The sequence below is a fragment of the Tachypleus tridentatus genome, chromosome 5 (assembly GCF_004210375.1).
Source record: "Tachypleus tridentatus isolate NWPU-2018 chromosome 5, ASM421037v1, whole genome shotgun sequence".
NCBI lineage: Eukaryota > Metazoa > Arthropoda > Merostomata > Xiphosura > Limulidae > Tachypleus > Tachypleus tridentatus.
In genome coordinates, this window is record NC_134829.1 from 29,097,890 (window position 1) to 29,110,708 (window position 12,819).

Consider the following 12,819-nt stretch of genomic DNA (forward strand, 5'->3'; position numbering starts at 1 on the left):
GTGCATGGTGACTGTCAGCTTTCCTTTAGGCTGGTAATTAAAAAAGGGGCCTGGCATGTCCTAGCGCGTTAAGGCGTGCGCTTCGTAATCTGAGGGTCGCGGGTTCGCGCCCGAGTCGCGCCAAACATGCTCGCTCTCCCAGCCGTGGGGGCGTTATAATGTTTGGTCAATCCCACTATTCGTTGGTAAAAGAGTAGCCCAAGAGTTGGCGGTGAGTGGTGATGACTAGTTGTCTTCCTTTTAGTCTTATATTGCTTAATTAGGGACGGCTGGCGCAAATAGCTCTCGTGTAGCTTTGCGCAAAATTCAAAGTAAACAAATAATCCTAATTTTTAATTACCTTGTTTGCTTGTTTGTTTGTTTTGGAATTTCGCACAAAGCTACTCGAGGGCTATCTGTGCTAGCCGTCCCTAATTTAGCAGTGTAAGACTAGAGGGAAGGCAGCTAATCATCACCACCCACCGCCAACTCTTGGGCTACTCTTTTACCAACGAATAGTGGGATTGACCGTTACATTATAACGCCCCCATGGCTGAAAGGGCAAGCATGTTTGGTGTGACGGGTATTCAAACCCGCGATCCTTGGATTACGAGTCGAGTGTTTTAACCACCTGGCTGTGCCGGGCCAAAAATGCACTTCTGGTGCTGGGAAAAAATTAGGAACGATGGCAAATAGTTTCAGTAGAACCAAATACTAATACAAAACTTCCACATTAGTTATTTAGGCTGATGCTTATATCATGTTAATGCACCCTGCTGGGACAGCGGTAAGATTACGGATTTACAACGTTAAAATCAAGGGTTCGATTTCCCCGGTGGACACAGCAGATGGCTCGATATGGCTTTGCTACAAGAAAACACATATCATATTAATAAAATATGTATGGTGTTTTAGGCTGTTTTTATACATAGCCGTGAACACAGATAATTCGAAAAATACTGAAAAAAAAAAAGGTATAAATGTCAATTCGATTTTCTACTTGTCATTAAGTCATACCGGTTATGGAAAATTCAAACCTTAGCGGCAATCCTTATCCAGGATTAGCGTATGGAAATATATTAAAATGTTTTTAGTTATTTAAGGGGTTATATTATTGAACTGTACTAGATTATTCGGATAACAACTTAAGCATAAGCTTTATCTAAAACATTAAAAATTATAACAAAGTTTCTTCATAAACAACATTTGCAATTTTCTTTCTGTCTACCACCACATAAAGATTTTGAGGTGATCATATCCTTGAACACCCTACACCTCATTGATCATAAGAAAATCATGGCTGTTTAAGAAATATTCAATAAACTTTTAAATTCATAGTCCGACTTTAAATCGCCTTAGAATATTAAACATTGTCCAAAGCACCAACCGCCAAGATTGTTTGAAATTGACTCAATAGAGTGGGAGGAATTAACCAACAGATTTCACAAAATAGAAACAGGATTCAGCTCAAGTTTTAACCCATTAGGACATTTCCTATAATTCATAGTGTTTACATATAAATTTTGGTTGAGACTGGTCCAATAGGATCAGAGGAGTTAGGGAGCAAACAAACACACATTTCGTCTTTACATACAGTATTGTGCAAAAGTGTTAGGAGAATAGAATATTTTGTCATTCTTTCGATTTTATGCCATTTCAGAATGTAAATCTCAGCACTATGGTAATACTTTATATTGACAACAGAATGAGCCAGGGTGAGAATACTTATGCTCCTTTAGAATTCCCTTATACAGTAAAACCTGTCTAACGGAGAATCGCACGGAACTGAGTAAAATTTCCGGCTTAGACAATGAACATAGATTTCCTTAATTACACTGCACAACAATTTTTTTGAAAAGTTTTGCTTTCTGAAAAGTTTTTGCTGATTGTGAGAGATACCTGGTGGGTATGAACAAATATAGTTTTGGTTTTGCTTCATCACGTAGGAACTCTGAGAAATAAACAGTTAACTGTTTACCGGCAATAACGTATTTAATTGCGTTTATGTTTCTAATACGCTATTAAGTTCAACATAATTAAAAGTGTTTTGCTCCTGATTTCCGTTTGTATTCAATGTCCGGTGCATCACGTTTCAGTGTCCAACAGTAGTTAGCAAGCATTGACAGATTCCAGTTGCCCTGATACCGTTTTTCCATTGTAGCAATGTCCTGGTGAAATTGAAGATTTCGATTAAACGGTACGTGATGGGTAAATTTGGATGTGATTTTCGTGATCAGCAGCCACAAATCTATGAGGAACACCCAACAGTGTTCAAGTAGCAAAAACTTTGTTGTGCAGTGTTATATATAATGTTTGAGCAGAAAGTTATACTTGCTTCACTCAAGGGAAGTAAGACGTTTGTGAATAAAGTTATTACACTGTTTATGCTATGTTTATTATAATAAGAACAAAAACAGACATTCAAAATGTACATAAGTACTCAAAATATTAATCAAATGTATTTGAAGAAAATGTCCAGTTTCACTGTTTCTTTTTTTTTTTAATGGGTTTTCTCGCGCGGTTAAAAGTGAACGCCAATTCTACGGCCTTTCCATGAAGTTCATTTTACCCCTTTATTTTTGCATACAGTTTGATAGTGTTAATGTAACTTGCGATGAAGTAGGGATTTCTATTTCCTCACTATCTTTTCCATTTCGTTCATCTTCTGAATCTATAACACTGTTACCATATTGCGATTCTATTATAGATTTTAAATCAATTTCGTCAGTTTCCGGCTTAGACATGTCATGAGGATTTTGCTTGAATGAACATACTGATCCTATTTAGGGTATGAAGTAACTGTCATGATACTTCATGCGATGTCTTAACTATATAGAAAGGAGAGAGCAAGCGGCTAACATATGATACTGACATATGCTAGAATAGATCACTTTAATGGCACTTCATTAACAAACTTTGATAAAAAAAACAGTGTTTAACACTATATATTAAGTTTTGTTGTCAAGCCACGGTTTATAAACGTAGATAATTGTCAGTAGATGATAAAGTTCTCATAAAAGCTTTACGTGATGCTGGTTGGAGTATCTGACAAATTGCTGCAAACTCTGAGAGTAGCTTGAAATCTAATTTTTGACTTCGTACTATCACTTTTGTACAGTACTGAATATAGATGAAATAATAAATGAAGGTAATTAAAGCAACTACATAATATTGATTGCTATATAAGTTGGCCCCTTTTATATATTATTACTCTACGTCGTTCACGTGCTTATTAGCAAATGATCAAGTTAAAACATTACAAAACGAGATTAATCATTCATTCTTGTATACATATAGTGTATTTTTTTTTATATACAGAAAACAACAAAAGATTTAGCTGTGTTAACCGTGGTTCTTTCTGAACTGATAGACTAGAAGGAAGGGAACTATTCAACGCCTACTGTTATCAACTAAGGGTATTTAACGGTCACTCTTATAACACATCTTGAAGCCCCCATTGGCTCATTGGTATGTCTGCGGACATCCAATGCTTAAAAACGAGTTTCGATACACGTGGTGGGCAGAGTACAGATAGCCCTTTGTGTGGTTTGTGCTTTAACTACAAAACCACACATCTGTAGCCCAAAAATAGCAAGTAAGATTTTTTGCAACAATAGGATGCCGACCACAAAACAGTACCTGAACTGTAATTTTATTTTATAACATGTTACAAAAATCATTTCTAGGGACGTTGCGTTTTCTTGTTAAATAAATAATGCGAAAATATAGACACTATGGAAAATATTATATAATTATATGAGTTTAATAGAAAAAGTTATTGCATCTTAGATATTAAACACTAACTTTATGTACAAGTGATTGACTGTAACTAGTAATTTACACAAGCAGTTCAGGTATGCCTAAGATCCACATGATGTAAAGTTTAATAATTTAATGCCAGTTCTACAAATAGGACAACACGTGAAAGAAACGTGGCCTTAGCTATACTTAAGAAGCACCTACAGCCATGATGATATTCAATAATAAGCCATATAATTGAAAGTGTTCGTAAAACACAGGTTAAGAACTCTTAGGCGTATAATAAAATTGAATACGAACAGCAGAGGAAAACAATTAAAACAAAGTGGCGAATAAATCATAAAAATTTCAATTTATTGACTAGCTTCCAATTTGATAGACTGGTGCCTGGTTGTGGGGCATGAAGTCAAGATCAAGGGCTGAAAGAAAGAGCGAAGAAACAAAAATACAGTTTCAATACAAGAAATGAAATCCCGAAAACACCCGTTTTTTTAGTCAGACTGGAATTTAGATATGCCACTGAGCACATATACAACTTTAAACCAACCCATGTCAGTTCGTAAAGGTTTCTGGATTTCCAGCTATATAGACTAACTTTCTAGAATTCTATATAAAAACATGTATTTTACGCTTTTAGATTTTAATTGTACAATGTAACCTTCACCTGAGTAAAAGAATTAGGACAACAGCAACCGCGTTACATAGAATCAACACGGATAGTATTAATTAAACACAGAAACTGCATAGAAATTTAGAAAAAAATATTACTTACTGTATCTGAATACACTTTTTTTGCGTTATATTAGAACTATCTTGATTATACAAATCAGCAAGTCCCGTGACAACTACAGTCGTCGGGCAGTGGATGTTATCAGCAGTACATACATTTTGACATTGTTTGTTTGGTTTTGAATTTCGCGCAAAGCTACACGATGGCTATCTGCGCTAGCCGTCCCAAATTTAGTAGTATACGACTAGAGGGAAGGCAGCTAGTCACCACCACCTATCGCCAACTCTTGGGCTACCTTTTCACCAACGAATAGTGGGATTGACTGCAACATTATAACGCCCTCACGGCTGAAAGGGAGAGCATGTTTGGTGTGACGGGGCTTAGAACTCGTTACCCTCGGATTAAGAGTCGATTGCTTTAACCACCTGGCCATGCAGGGCCTCTTTCAGTATATGGAACTGCCTAAAATATATTATTTACTTCAACGTTAGTTGTACTAATGCCAAAGATAGCCCGGTATGGCCAGATGGTTAAGGCAATCGACTCTTGATCCGAGGGTCACGAGTTCTAAGCCCCGTTACACCAAACATGCTCACCCTTTCAGCCGTGGAGACGTTATAATGTGACGATCAATCCCACTATTCGTTGGTAAAAGAGTAGCCCAAGTGTTGGCGGTGGATGATGATGACTAGCTGCCTTCCCTATAGTTTTACACTGCTAAATTAGGGACGGCTAGCGCAAATATCCTTCGTATAGCTTTGCGCGAAATTCAAACCAAACCAAACTAAACCATATACACACTGAAAAACGTAAGCAAAAAACTACTTCAAAAAAAAAAACTACAAACAATACAAAATATACTTCTCAGAGCAGCTTATAAAGTACCCAGAACAACATCATCTGAATTGTGCATAAACGCACACATGGAAACTATAGCATATAGACTCCTATATAGTACAATAAACTATTTTGACAAAAATTGGAGAAAAATGAACTAGTAAGCGAACTTGATAGGTACTGTATACATGATATACCTAAATACCTTTTCCCAGTGAATATATATTTTCTAAATAAATAAAAGGCCACCTATAAACTAGACTCCACATTAGACTAGGGATTAATTACTTAACATTAAAAGGGTTTTTATATAAACGTTTTATAATTAATACCTAACTAATGAAAGTGCAAATAATTATGGAACTATAAGAGAAATGATTTAATTGCACCAAGTGTATGTGTAGATTGTGTATGGACATTGCCCTGAAAGGGGCCTGAGTAAGTACGGGTTACTCTGCCCTCATGTGCAATATATAAATAAGCTTGACAGTTGTAAAACCAAAATTTGAAGGAAGGAGGAAGAGGTTAACGAAACCTGACCCTCCTGGGTAGATAAACATCAATACTCAAATACCCATACAAGAGAGAGAGCGAACTGAAAAATTATTTAAGAGCTTACCACTGAAACGTTATGCAAACATTTCTTCTAGATAAAACAACAAAGGAGTTAGTGTTGTGGTACTACGTATTTTACTTTCTAGTTAGCACTTAATCCGTTAAAAACTGTTTATATCATCAGTACTGATTTATGCTTGTAATTATTTTTGAATTTCTACGAATTACTGAAAAACAGGCTACTATCAAGGTTTAAACGTCCAAACTGCTGAAGCTGGAGGGACATTAGGGATCATTAGGCTTAACATATGTGATAGAGATTACATAAATAGCATGATTCATTTATTTCATTATTTGGCATTATTTCTTTTCCTTATAGTGAGCACTATAACAGTACTATAGCATAAAAACAATTCTGTACGAATCTACATAAAATTCTTGGTCAGGAAGTACAATATGATAATTTTAATTGATAGAAATGCATCAATAAAATAATACTACTTCATTGTAGTCATGTTCCAAAAGTTCTGATATGACGGAAATATTTCTGTTTTATGAAAATTAGAATGAAAGACTGAAAATTTTTTCTTACCTTCCAAAACTATATTTTCAAAGAATAATTTTAATTAAAAACACTACACTGTGGAGCTTGCATTGTAAAGAGAAAAACGACAACCTACTCAAAATTTATAAAGTTTTAAGTACATTATGTTAAAGCGATTTAGAGCCTCATCACGACTTTATAGTCTGCGCTGCTTCGTCTGGTTATGCTTTGTCTGACGACCCTGCATCTTAATAAAAGCCTTACACTGTAGTTCCTATTGCTAAAGGCTCCGTCATACGGCTGTCACGTCAAAAGGACATCACTCCACGTTGCATATTTTCCATAATCTATTTAGTGTATGAGGACAATGGTTTTCCATAGCTCGATTATACATACATTTTTGTATGCAAAAGCATGACTATCCATTTAAATCTCCATCTACTTGAGGTATGAGGCGGTTAAACGTGAGGTACAACTAGAAGCTTTATTTTGGTGAACCACATCCTGTTGGTCCAATTTCCAAATGGAAATTCTTCTTGATTATTTTGCATACTGTTGCTTGAGGCACGTGGACGGCTTTGGCCATTAACTTTTGTGCTCGTGGATTCCCACCTGTTAGAAGATTCCGCGCTCTTTTCTTACCTTGGTTAAGGGTTCATCTTACTGTAGGTCTCTTTCCAGATAGTCTTGGTGCATTATGTTGATCAATATTACTTCGTTTTCAAATACCTTCAACGAGTATCTCCGTCTTAGAAACTATAAATTCCCAACCTTAACAGATCTTTATGACCTGAATGTATGAATGTTTTGCGCCAGATACAGTTGTTTGTGTTAAATACCCAACCCAAAAGTGACAAAGTTTCGTCATAATACCAAACAATATCGAAATGTAGTTTTGCCACGTGCAGTTCCACCGGCTGTTGTTGTTTGGTTACTTGCTGATTTACATATTAAAAACCGCTTTAGTATAAAGTATTCAACCTCTGTATAATACAACAGTGCAACCTAAGTTGTTTTTTGTCTTCCTTCTTTTTTGTTCTAACCGATATTCCAATACTTGTTCTGTTGTTGTATAATATAATGGGATCGAACTTTCATCCCATTCTGGTGCGTGAAGAAGACCGTTGTGCTCGTGCACAGATTTAAATATATGTTTTTAAGTGGTATTAACACCACGTAGTGTCATATACCCAGGAATTAGTTCTGCAGATTTTCGAATATTCGTATTGTAACTGTACCATTAAAAACAATTCAATTCCCCTATCTTTTCCAGATGTTATTCTTCGAGCCTCTACTGTTTATCAGATTATCATTACTAATGTTAAACTCATAAGTTGCCACGCTATGGTGGTATTACATCGGTTCAATGGTGTTTTGGCTTTCTTTGCTGTTTATTTCTAGGTCTATGGTGGCCTATATAGATCGAGTGTAATTTCATTTATTTAACATTAGTCATAAGATTTGCATATCTACATGGGTGAGTAATAAACAAGCCACAATTACGTTATTTAGCATATTATTTTTCATGTGTTACTTATGTTTGTTGTTACCTTCTTCTGAGCTGGTCTGTTAACTATTATTCACGCCTGAGGGAGTGTTATGGTACTGGAGACGTCACAGTACCATGCTCACTTGAAGAATCTTATTTTTTTCTTCTGCCGGAACCCCTTTTCTTCCGTTCCACATACGTCTCTATTATTGTCTTCTTTTGATTAGAAGAAACCTGGAATATGTTAGTCCTTATTCCGTTTGTGATTTCTTCGCAGAGTTTAGACTAATTTGAATCGAATCAATTTAATCCTTAAAAATGGCTTCCATAAGTGTACTTATCAGCTAAGCCGAACGATATTTTATGTGTTTAATGTTTTTTTTTTCTGTTTTCCCTCTTCTAAGTGCTCCCCTAGTGGCATAGCAGTATGTCTGCGGACGTACAATGCTAGAAACCGGGTTTCGATAAATGTGGTGGGTAGAGCAAGATAGTCCATTGTGTAACTTTGTGCTTAGTTACAAACAAACAAAACAACCCTTTTCTGAGTCTTTCAGACTCACCACTGAAGAAATTTCCTTCAGTTGTAAAAATGACACGTGACATCTCTGAGGTGCGTATACACGTACGTGTATAAACACAAATTCACAAGGTTATGTTGAAAACAAACAATCATTTTTACGTATTTTTAGAATTTTAGAGTAAGTCCCAATTTCTTTTCGAATGCATTTTGTCTTATATGCTAACGTAAGATACATCCTTATGGTAAAATAAACTATAACAAAATGAAAAACACAATTCATAGCGAATCAGCACAAAAAACAACAATTATGAATATATTGTAATTGCTTAGATAAATACAAAATCATTTGACAAACATTATTAAAAATAGTTCATGGATAACCGCATTCATCCATTTTGTAAACATCTGTTGTAGAACATAAGTGACTTTCATACCATTTAAAATGTTTTATTAAAATATAACACAATATTCAGCTATGTTCAACTGATAAGAGAACCTAATTTTTTGTCGCAAGAATTCTGAGTTTACATATTTCACTCTGTATTTTGTGTATGTTGCTTTAAATCATAGAGGGCCAACTGATAGCCCTCGAAGGTATTTGGCCCAGCCCTTGATGATGTTTTTAAATCATACTTTAATTTGGCAAAACAGAAAAACGTAAAAACAAAACGAAACCGTGACTAAGCAAACCAGTCCCATGACGGTTCTCAGAACTTTTTCCATACGTTAACTCAACTGTTTATTGAAAATCATGTAATTAACTGAGTGTTTGTAATAGACAGTGGGAGTTGAAATCTAAATGAAGCAAACAATATGGACCTACTTTTCTCGGCTCTATGGATTCGGTCCCCAACTTACAGTCTAGGTAAGAAATTGGCTCACAAACATAAAGAAGTTGAAAGTGCTCTTACCTTACTGACCTACATGCTTTAAAAATTTCAGGAACAGTCACAGGTAAAATGGTTATTTTCACGTGTCATGTTTCAAAGGCAGTCCATTACTTTATTTTAAATACTTTTTAAACAGTGTGAAAACTGTTGTAGTTTAACAAATATCTTGTTAAGGTTTTTCCTATTTATATTCTGTCTATTTATCTTAAATATTTATGTTGTTTTTTTTTTTCAAATATTATAACTTTGTTTGGCTTCTTTTGTAATTCATAATTTAGGAGTGATAGGCTACAGGAAATGTAACTGGTCATCACCATCAACTCTTGAGTTGCTCTTTTACCAAAAATAGTTGGATTGACCGACGAGTGAAAGAGCGAACATGCTGTGATAAGATTGTGAATCAAGCGCCCTATCACCAGCCAACGCCGGGGCGCATTTGGTTAAGGAAATGTGACGTTGCACACGTATTTAATTTAAACGATATTAATAATAGTAATTATTTTTGGCCACATGAAGCGATAGAGCTTAAATTCTTAGCATAGCTATATATTTATTTGGTATCAGAAGTGTGCGTGTAATATAAACCTGTTATTGTTCTTAAACCATCTGTAATTTGCAAATAACGCCAGGAATGAGACGTCACATCAAACACACAAATAATTAGCCTATTACTACAAAGGACTGATTTGTACTGTAGTCGTGAGTTATGGTTAAAACATAAAAATTCAAAAAAATTAATTAATATAAGCTACAATACCAAACTGGAATTTCGTAACTTATTGTTCTCTAAGTTCAAATTAGTATCCTAAACACGTCAGTTTGTTCTGACGCATAACGCTGCAAAAAAACTGCTTTAGTAAGAAACTAATATTTCAAATAAAAAATAGTATTATTTGTTTGTTTGAAGTTACGCACAAACCAACACAATGGGTTATCTGTGCTCTGCCCACCATGGGTATTGAAACCGGGATTTTCGATATCTGAGATGGACAGAGCACAGAGTAACGAATGCATTATTTCGCTTTATGCTTAACTTTAAAAACAAACTCGAGACCAAATGAATAAAAAGGTGAAAAAGCTCAATTACAAACTTCATAGGACCACGGGTTATTCAAATGTTTAGTTAAATTTTGTTTGCTGTAAAACATGGAGCTACACAATGATTTATGGTGCTCTACCATTGCAGATATGGAAATCAGATCTTCAGCGTTATAAGCTCTCAGGCTTACTTACGAACAGCATGTGGGAGGTTAACTTAATATGAGAGCCAAGAATTTAAAATATAGTACCAGTCCTTTTAATTTCTTATTTATTTTCCGTTACAAAAGCTTGTTTCTGATGTTCCTGAAGGAAGGCCAACAGGCTGGCAGATTTGTTTTGATGCCGTATGTATACCTTCACCCACTTTCCTGTTTTATTTTCAAGTATTAAACAAAAGGACGCAGTAACTTACAATGTTCATAAATTTTCCAAGAAAATACTTAACACAACGTGATAATCGTGCCAGTTCATAATTTTAAAAATGCGGTGATTTCACTTTGATTGAAACGTAAATTGCACACTGCTGGATTCAATTCCAGTTTTTATGCAATTTCATGTTCCATCGAAACTGATGCCAATACATGTTTGTGTCATGGTCGGTTTGAGACAGGTTTAACCATTTTGATTTGGAGAAAGCTCCTCCTTCACCATCGACAGTGATTGGGATAAAGCATGCAAAATTTGTAGTATAACCAAAATCAGGGGTGAGATTCTCAAAACACAAGTCGAGTTTCTCAGCTGAGAGAAGTACACCTGGTTTTTAAAAGAAAAAAATATATACGATTAAACATCACAAACAACAAAAAAGCTCAAATAAGTCCCGGTAGTAGTACTATCTTAAAAAAATTATCCAGGTCTCTTCTCAGTCTTTGTCAGGGGTAACGTTCTGCCAGTACTCACCGGTGATGAGTACTGCGAACAATTTTTTAAGATAGTACTACTACCGGGACTTATTTGAGCTTTTGTTGTTTTGTTATGTTTAATCGTATATATTTTTTTCTTTTAAAAACCAGGTGTACTTCACCCAGCTGAGAAACTCTGAAACGTACGTTGCAATGTTAATTATTTTACCCTCCGTGAGAAGGCCTGAAATTCTTTACACAATTTTGTTGCACTACCACAGGTTACCTCACAATTTGATAAATTAATTTGAAAATCCACACTTGTTTCAACGGCCCGGCATAGCCAGGTGGGTTAAGTCGTTGGACTCGTAATCTGCGGCTCGGGGGTTCAAATCCCCGTCAGACCACACATGCTCGCCCTTTCAGCCGTGGGGGCGTTATAATGTGAAATATTTTATATAAAAAGGGATTTTAGCCAATTCATTTAGTAATGTTCCATACTAAACAATTTAATGTTCACCACATACAGCGGTATAAAATCAATGATACTTCTACAAAACATGATTTTTTCTTACTTTTCCTCACTGACCCTGCGTGGCCAGGTGGTTAAGGCACTCAATTCGTAATCCGAGGATCGCGGGTTCGAATCCCTATCACACCAAACATGTTCACCCTTTCAGCCGTGGGAGCGTTATAATGTGACGGTCAATCCCACTATTCGTTGGTAAAAAAGTTGCCCAAGAGTTGGCGGTGGGTGGTGATGACTAATTGCTTTCCCTTTAGTCTTACACTACTAAATTTGTGACAGCTAGAGCAGATAGCCCTCGTGTAGCTATGCGCGGAATTTAAAGAAACAAACAAACACTTGATTCATCTAATTAACCATTTCAGCTTATTTCCGACGAATCACCAACGCAGTACAGGAAACATAAAAATAAGTTGTGTTTTACTTGTTTTTTTTTAAGTTTCTTGTGTAGATTAAATGGTTGTGTCCAGAACGTTACTAAAGAAATTGATTTTGAAACTTTTTCTATGCCTAATTGAGAGGTTTGTCTCTGTAGTTGAACATGGCTACACGATGTAAGTGTATATCATTTTGCTCTGACAACAAAACTATTTTTCATATTTAATCCTGAACTGGTCAATTCAATATATTTATACTTAAAACCCTTAGAGTATCCACATCATATCTATATATTTCTTTACAAGTTGGGCTTCCTTCGCTGTATCTCAAAAAGTCCGAACATTCTATGCATCAAACTTCATACAACGCTTTGGAGTAATAAAGTTGTTCGTTCATGACAACGTTTCCTTTCAGCTTCAAGTCTACCCCTTCATATATGCTTCTTCGTTGTCCCATATTATATCAAAATTATGAAATTTGTGTCAATTCCTCACTCCCCTAAACACAACTATCTCCAATAACAGGTTTTTTTCCTTATTAGCAATTTCTGTACTTAGTAAATTTAAGGCGAGTGAGTGATTAGTCCACAACACCGGTACTAGTTATACCATTGGTTACTCGAAAGTGCTTGAAGATGCTTGTACTTGTATGGTATTTCGCAGTTTGGTCCTGAAGAAGAAAGGTCCATCTTTCAAAAGCGCTTGAGTTACAGGTTTTTTTTATTAATTC

The 12,819-nt window shown here is 35.5% G+C and overlaps 1 protein-coding gene across 3 annotated transcripts in view; it reads left to right on the plus strand.

Moving 5' to 3' along the window:
• Positions 1 to 9,143: 9,143 nt before the first annotated feature.
• The window catches only part of LOC143250821 (tyrosine aminotransferase-like), a 49,312-nt gene continuing 45,636 nt past the window's right edge, over positions 9,144 to 12,819 (plus strand). Inside the window, exon 1 of one of the 3 annotated variants that reach the window (XM_076501872.1) lies at positions 9,144 to 9,278. The gene's annotated coding sequence lies outside the window, so the exon portion shown is untranslated. Of the gene's footprint in view, positions 9,368 to 12,819 lie in introns of all 3 variants that reach the window. The other 2 variants (XM_076501873.1, XM_076501871.1) reach the window with 2 other exon arrangements.